The sequence below is a fragment of the Diadema antillarum genome, unplaced genomic scaffold (genome assembly GCF_040938485.1).
Source record: "Diadema antillarum isolate AM-2024a unplaced genomic scaffold, OU_Dant_1.0 scf00000168, whole genome shotgun sequence".
NCBI classification, from domain to species: Eukaryota; Metazoa; Echinodermata; class Echinoidea; order Diadematoida; family Diadematidae; genus Diadema; species Diadema antillarum.
The window spans coordinates 260921-268843 of NW_027271057.1; positions in this window are offsets into that span (position 1 = coordinate 260921).

The window sequence follows — 7923 nt, forward strand, 5'->3', positions numbered from 1 at the left end:
GCTATATGAAGTCTTACAGGAGACTAGGAGATCGCTGTTGAATCAGGATACGTATAGGTCTATAGATTTCAGAGCCAGGAAAGAAAAATCTAGGCGACTTGCCTGCGTCATTCCCTAATAACCACCCTTCAAGCTTATAGGCTTATCCTGCATAGTACAGGTATGCTGTAAACACGAGGAAGCTCGAAAATAAGTTGGTATCATTGTGTCGCTGTTTTCATTTCATAGGGCAAAGTATGTTGTGCTAATAATTATTACTGTCACATCAAATTAATCAGGCCCGGCGATGCGGTGCAAATAACTCCGCGAAAAGGGGCGTAAGCTTTGGAATTCGTAACGGTCATCGAAGCACTGTGTGGAGCGAAGGACAAAATATATATATATTTAAAGTTCTCCTCGTATCACCCTTACTTTAATAATAACAATAATAATTATAATAATGATGATAATGATAATAATAATAATAATAATAATAATAATAATAATACAGGGTGCTTATAATGCGCCAATTCCACATAGCTAACGTGCTCAAGGCGCAGTAGAAGTAACTTATGAAATACAAAAATCCTTACACAAACATGCACCTGAAAATGAATGACACAATAATGATAACGAAAAAAAAAAATCATAATATACAATTCTACTGGAAAATGGTTACGAACAAATGAGTCTCGAGGGCAACTTTAAAGGAGTCAACATTCGAAACGTAACGGATAGCTTGAGGCAACTGATTCCACAGGTAAGGTCCAGCATGTGCAAATGACCGATTCCCCCATGATTTCTTCGTTTTTGGAACAACAAGCAATCTACAATCGGATGACCTTAAACATCTGGGAGGATTATAAAATGTCAGCAAATTAACATTGTACCGTGGGGCAGATCCGTGATGCAATGAAAAACAAAAAATAATACATGTAGTTTAAATACAATGCGAGATTGAACAGGTAACCAATGCAATGAGGACAAAACAGGGGTAATGTGAGTATTTCTCCTGGTAAGGGTAACAATGCGGGCTGCTGAAATTTGCAATTTTTGTAACCGTAAAAGTTGAGATTGAGGTAGCTGAAATAGGAGTGCATTACCAAAATCAAGTCGGGATGATATAAGGGCATAAACTATTTTTTCTGTGGCTGAACGAGTTAGATACTTGCGAATAATGCCCAAATTGCGTAACTGATACCTCACGGATTTACAGACAGCAGAGACCTGAACAGACATGGACATTGTAGAATCAAATAATACTCCAAGATTTCTACACGACTTAGATGGAGCAATAACCACATCATTGTCAACCGATAAAGAAGGAAGACTGACCTTGTCAAGTAGAACTTTGGAGCCAATAAATGATAACTCTGACTTTTCCTGATTTAACTTAAATGAATGCGAGCTCATCCACTTTTTAACATCATGGATACAAGCCTCAAGTTTCTGGATGATGTCAACGACATTGGTTTGGGTAGGTAGAAATTATGTATATATCTGGATATCATCAGCATAACAATGATAGTTAAAAGAGTGACAATGTAAAATCTCTTTCAAACCAGTCAGATAAATCGAGAAAAGCGTTGGGGCCCCGACAGATCCTTGTGGGACACCACAGTCTAATGGAGCAGGATCAGATTTTTCATTATTAACACAAACAACCTGAAACCTTCCAGATAAGTATGACTTGAACCACTCAAGAGCTTTACCATCAACACCTAATGACTTCAAAGTATTCACCAGAATCGTATGATTAACAATATAAAAAATGCTGATGATAAATCAAGCAGAACAGTAAGAACAGTAATCTTTCCATCATCCATATCTCTCAAAATATCAAACAGTATGGTGCGGCCGATATGCTGACTGACGGTTGTCTAAGAGATTATTCTCCAGCAGACAGTCTGATAATCGTGAAAAGACAACACGCTCAAGGATCTTGGACAAAAATGGAAGGTTCGATACAGGCCGGTAATGCTGCAGAGCCTCAGGATCAAGAGATGGTTTCTTTGACAAAGGGTAAATGTGAGCCAACTTCAATGAGACTGGGACTGATGCCTGCTGAAGACTCAAATTAACAATGCTGGCTATTATAGGTGCAAAAACTGTAGCACACTCTTTCACTAAGATGGTAAGACTCGGATCTAACTCGCAGGACTTCGGTGATATGTTGCGCAGAAGTTTCTCAATCTCAGCTGGAATGGAAGTTTCAAATGATAACAAAGATGCACTGGTTTGCAAGGGTGGTTGAGGGGTGACATCTGCATGAAATTTACTACATGTTACTAATCTTTGACTTGAAGAACTGGATGAAGAGCTGTGCCAAGGATTGAGCATTCACATGGGCTGGAAGGGGTGATGACTTCTTACGATTCAGGAGACGATTAGCCACACTGAATAGACGCTTCGAATCCGACCCGCAGTCTTCAATGACACTAACATAGTACCTAGTTACGTTTGGCCTTACGAACAAGAGAATGAACAATCTGTCTCTGATGGGAGTACAGCTGCCGATCTATCTCCAGTTTGCCTTTGGTACGCCATTTCCGTTCAGCTTTTCGACAGCTACGCTTAGCAAGGATGATCTCATGAGCATAACATGGACTTGTGGACTGATCCCTCCTGATGCACATCTTAGCAGATGCGACGGTGTCGAGAATGGTGCCTAGATGTGAGTTATAATTGTCAACAGCACTGCACACATCCAAGTCAGATGAAGACAACTTAAAGGCGTTGCAAACATCAGCAGCAACTGCAATCCTGTCTATCGATCTGATATTTCGAACAACCTTGTATCTCCTACTCTGGCGAGGTTTATCAAGATGGAGGTTGCAAGTAATGGCAGAATGATCAGATATGCCGGGTATCACTTGAACATTGGAATGAAATTCACACTCGGACGAGCGAAACAGTAATACATCTAGAATATGTCCCTTCTCATGGGTAGGGACATCTATGACCTGGATGAGATCATGGCTAGAGAGCAATTCATTGAATTTCTTAGTGTTTGAAGAAGCCAAAAAAGCCAAATCAAGAGAGGCGTCGGACGACAAATGCTATCATCAAGCATGGATGAGAACTCATCTAAGAACTTAGTGAAAGAAGACCGAGTCCCAGGTGGCCTGTAAATAACGACAATATCAGTGCTGATGCTGTTTGATGTAACAGAACCTGACGTCACTTCAAAGCTGTCATAGACAGAAGATGGTTTAACACTCACATTCAGTTCCTTGCGGTAAAAGATGCCTCCACCATGTCTACCAGCTCTGGGTCGGTGCTTGAATATAAAGCCATCTGGACAGAAGTCAGCGACCACCGCATCATCACATGGAGTAAGCCAAGTCTCACAGATGCATACAAAGTCAAGGTGCCAATCTGTGACAAAATCTTGAAATTCTGAAGATTTATTCCTGAGTGAGCGAGCATTAAGCACACAGAAATTCAGTTTATCGTGCCTTGCTTCCACAGAAGAGGTTTCGTGGGAGAGATTAGTAGATCTCTCTTTGGATTGTTGATGTTCATGCTGCTGCTGACTTCTTCTCCTTCTGGAGCCCTTGCTCCCACGATGAGTCTTCCTTCTGCGACGAATACCCAAGGCTTTGATTCTGCTTTGATTCTGCATCAGGCAGTCTGGTGTAGAGCACACGTCGAAGAGGCTGTAAATCATGTAGAGTGGTACCAGCATATATAATACGCTGGTTATGCTTGGGAGCAAGGGGATAAACACTATCATCAGATCCACCATGAGGGTCTGATGGACCAGGGTTGGTGCTGACATCTCAAGTGAGAGCTCAAAGGTGGCTGGAGAGTTTGCATAATATACAACACGTGTTCCATAGCTTTTCTTCACATAGGTTGCCTTGGCATAGCCATTGCATTAGCTGTGGTGCTCTTTCAGGCAAGTCCCTTTGCACTGCAGCACAAAGAAGACAAAGAGAGTGAACTTGACCAGATCCATTGTTGACAGGAATGTTATTGTCCAAGGCCTTTTGTATCCCAGGGAAGGTTGAGTGAGCAGGCTCTAATGCTGAGAAAACATGGAGTACAGTGCCAATGCCTTGCAGTGTAGCAAGGGCAAAACATCTTTCCACAAAATCTGAAGGTTGGAGGTGAATTCTTATTCCAAAAATTGTCCAGCAGGATCTATGACATATATACTGACATGTGGCAGAGTCAAATGAAGACAGGCACGATGAAATACAGCAAGAGCGACAAAAAAAATGAAGAGCAGAAAGAGAGGGCAACCAGGGGGTGGTGCACTCTTCTAAAAAAAAAAAAAATACAACCAATGCCTTGAAACTGCACATATATGTCATCCTTCATCTGAATTTTGGGCGAAAAGGCTGATGTATCTTTCGAGATATTTGTATTTTTCTGTTTGAGTCGATCGTGGGAAAGGGTTAGGATTATTTCCCGACACAAGTCTGCTACTGCATGAATATGCATTTGATTAACATATTGCTAGTCTGTATAGCTAACCATGGAAGACTCACTTTCTGCAAACTTTCGTTTTTGCGCAATTATCAGTTAAATTGAAATCAGAGCAAAGAGACAACCAAATTTAAGAGAAAATACTGGACATGTACAATTAGAATTACTGATCATCCTCCTGCGCATACCTTCTATACTGGTCGGCGCACTCTTAGCCATTCAGCGGTGTCATAGCAGGTTCGGCGGGCGAGATGTGCCTCAAATGTTTCATACAGCACGAAAACCGATACATGGGACTGCATAACGCTTACGCTATGGATTTTACGTGGGTCACAAATGACAGTGATTTCGATTTTGTCCCGACATAACCGCGCGACAAATAGTATTACAGAAAAGATATTTTGAACACAGTTTGGGCATACTACCACAAGTCATGTATCGAAGTTTCATATTTGGGCAATGAAGAAAAATGTGAGGAAAAAGCACCCTTTTTAAAACTAAATTTTCTCTTTTGGAAGCTATAGTTTCGACGTCAATTTCACAGGTTTAACCTCAATCAAACTCAATATAACTAACATTGCAAGTTAGAGAATAGCTTCTCTTTCAATTTGCTGTATAGATTTGATCATTATTTTGATGGCTTCTGAGGCGAGAGAGATATTGCGATTGTCTTGCAACACTTCCCCAGCGGTTTTGCCTAAACACGCTGTTTACCTTATGCAAATTAGGCCGCGAGGTCAAGATTACAATACTTTTGGCGAGTTAATTGCACCGTGTCGCCGAGCCTGTAATGACATTACTGAGTTAATGTTTCAACAATGAGTACAATCTCAACGTATCTTCCAGTACTTCACCATTGTTCGTGTAACACAATCAATGTAGTGCATTTTCAGTTTTCCCATTTTCAGTGCAACGTCTTGTTGCAGATGTTCATAGACTTAAACATAGAACTGTTAATATGTGTTTGACTGATCACAACATCAAGAAATCACAGCTTTCTATATTTTCATAAAAAATTACTCAAGCTTGTAGTTTCCCGTTCCTGTCAATTTTCGTCTGACGTTCACACAAACTAATTGTCAGAGCAGATTTTCCCTTTAAGGTTTATTTGTTTCTAGACATATTCTCACCCTTGTATCTAAAACCTGTTGCCATTCCGTTTTATTACGGTGTAGCATGTAGACCTTAACGCATTCTGATTTCCAACTTGCGTCATTTGTCTTGCGTCATTTGTATATCTTGATTTTTATTTTGAAACTTAATGCATATTTGATTTGGGCAAGATTGGGTGCAAAGTTTAATCAATAAATCAAGAATCCCTTGCATTTGATAAGCCACGCATTGGCACGCAAACAAATCTCAAACGAAAAGCATATACAGTTGAACGAACCTTTTATTAGCTTTGCTACTACCGGATATTATCCGCATTTGCCAATCGTGAATCATAAAACTGCTGACATTTCAAAAACAGAGTAACATATTAACAATAGAAAAACTGCTGATATGGCATTGCACATAAAATTATATTATGAATTTAGTTCAAGAATGAGATAAGCTTTCCGTTGGGTTAAAAAAAGAAGAAGTTTAAAAGCACTTTCAGAGTTGAATATGTCTGTGCGAAATCATCGACTCCGGTCTAACCAGTTAAGCATATAGGACATAATTACAATAACGTCTAACGTTTACAACAAGTTTTATGTTGATTTTGACCTATATTTTGTCTTCAGTTTTCGTTATTACTCTTAACAATGGGTAGGATTTAAAAAAAAATCATGCTTAGTGTATGATCGCTTTGTTCAGTAACTGCATGTGGTTGAAGGTCTAGCCTGACAACGTGTATTTACAACATACATCATATTGGAAATGTATGTCTGTGACGGAAATGTATTATCACTAATATTGTTCTAATCTTTGCTGATTCGTAACTTTCATTCCTCTGACGGTGATGTATTCAAATCACCTCTGGGAATGACAGAATTCGGTTGAGTTTTGGGCAGTAATTCTTTCTCAAGTAATGTTCGCTCGATTCTGTGGGTGGTTGGAACATGTGATTACGCTGTGTTGACGTCTTTGACAGAGAGACACAATATAAATTCCGGATATTGGTCTGTATGCTTATAACTATCTATAGATATCTATATCATGACGTTACTCCATACCCTAAATTCACAGACAGAACGACATCGATGGTACCTATTTCGTGATCAACCATCTTGTCTTTATACCTCTATACTTATAACAATCTTGAAAGCAAGCGCATTTTGCATTGTTCTGAAAGAAGATGTTATGTCGTAAGATAAAATACTGAAAAGCTGTGCGTGATTGACATTAAACGGAAAGCTTCACAATAAAGTCAGCGGCACACATGTTTCATCCGGTATATACATTGTACATGCATTTGTTCCTGCTTTGTACTCAGGGAAGTCTCTGGCAATTTTTTATTGTTGTTTTTGTTGCTGCTGTTGATAAGGGACATTTTTTTGACGGAAAAAGTATAATATTTTAATATGGTCTGATGTGGAAAATACTGTTACTATATCCACGCATGTGTGATATCCTGTACATAGTGAGACCTATAGAACCATAAGACGTATGAAACGGACATTTATTCACTGCTCTGCAGTGATTCCAGAAATTGCAGATTCAGCGGGAAAAAAAAAAGAACTCTGAGCCTATGAAATGATTACAGGTCATAAATCATCAATGTACATCCCAATTGAACTCTGAATGTTTACCTTGAAATCTTTCTGTTTGCTACATTCCGGTTACTTCCAGAAAAAAAAAAAAGTTGCAGTTGTATAGGCGTAGCAAGACTGTATAGATTAAGGTATACTTTAAGAGCAAAGCATGTGTGACTCTCATTATACTTTTGAAGAAATGTAAGCGTCATGACAGGTTTCACGATATCCCCTGTCACTTCGTCTTTCGCAGTCCGAGAGTGATTTCAGATTCGGCCTTAGAGTATTACATCTTTCACTTTGTTAGCGTCGTCGCCTTGGGAAAAAAACCCCAACAACAACAGGTTTGTAGCTTTTCAATTTCCAACAACATGATCTATAAATTTGACCTAGAGTAAATTGGTAACAGAGCATACAACGTAATATTGTCACATGTCGCCCGTTGTCACCTCATTTCTTTTTCTTCATCATAATATATTTCCCAGTTTGTTTTGATCGGCTCGATGTTGCAACGATGGAACCCTTTTAGTGATTTGCAAGAACGTGAACAGTTTAAACTGTCATGATAATTTGATGACTGTAGTCTCTCTTTTCATCAGGAAAGGGTAGTCGTTTATCGCACTCTTGTAATCCATACAGGACGTTTTATCGAATTCACTGTCTCGCCATTCATTCTGTTGGCTGGAATGTATCACATACCAAAATTTCGTTAATGTTCAAGATATTCGGACTTATCCCTAACCTTCCGACGTAGAATAACTATACAGCAATGACTGGTCAGATTGCCGACGAACAAAAAGTCGAGGCCAAGCCAAGCATCGATGAATTGCAG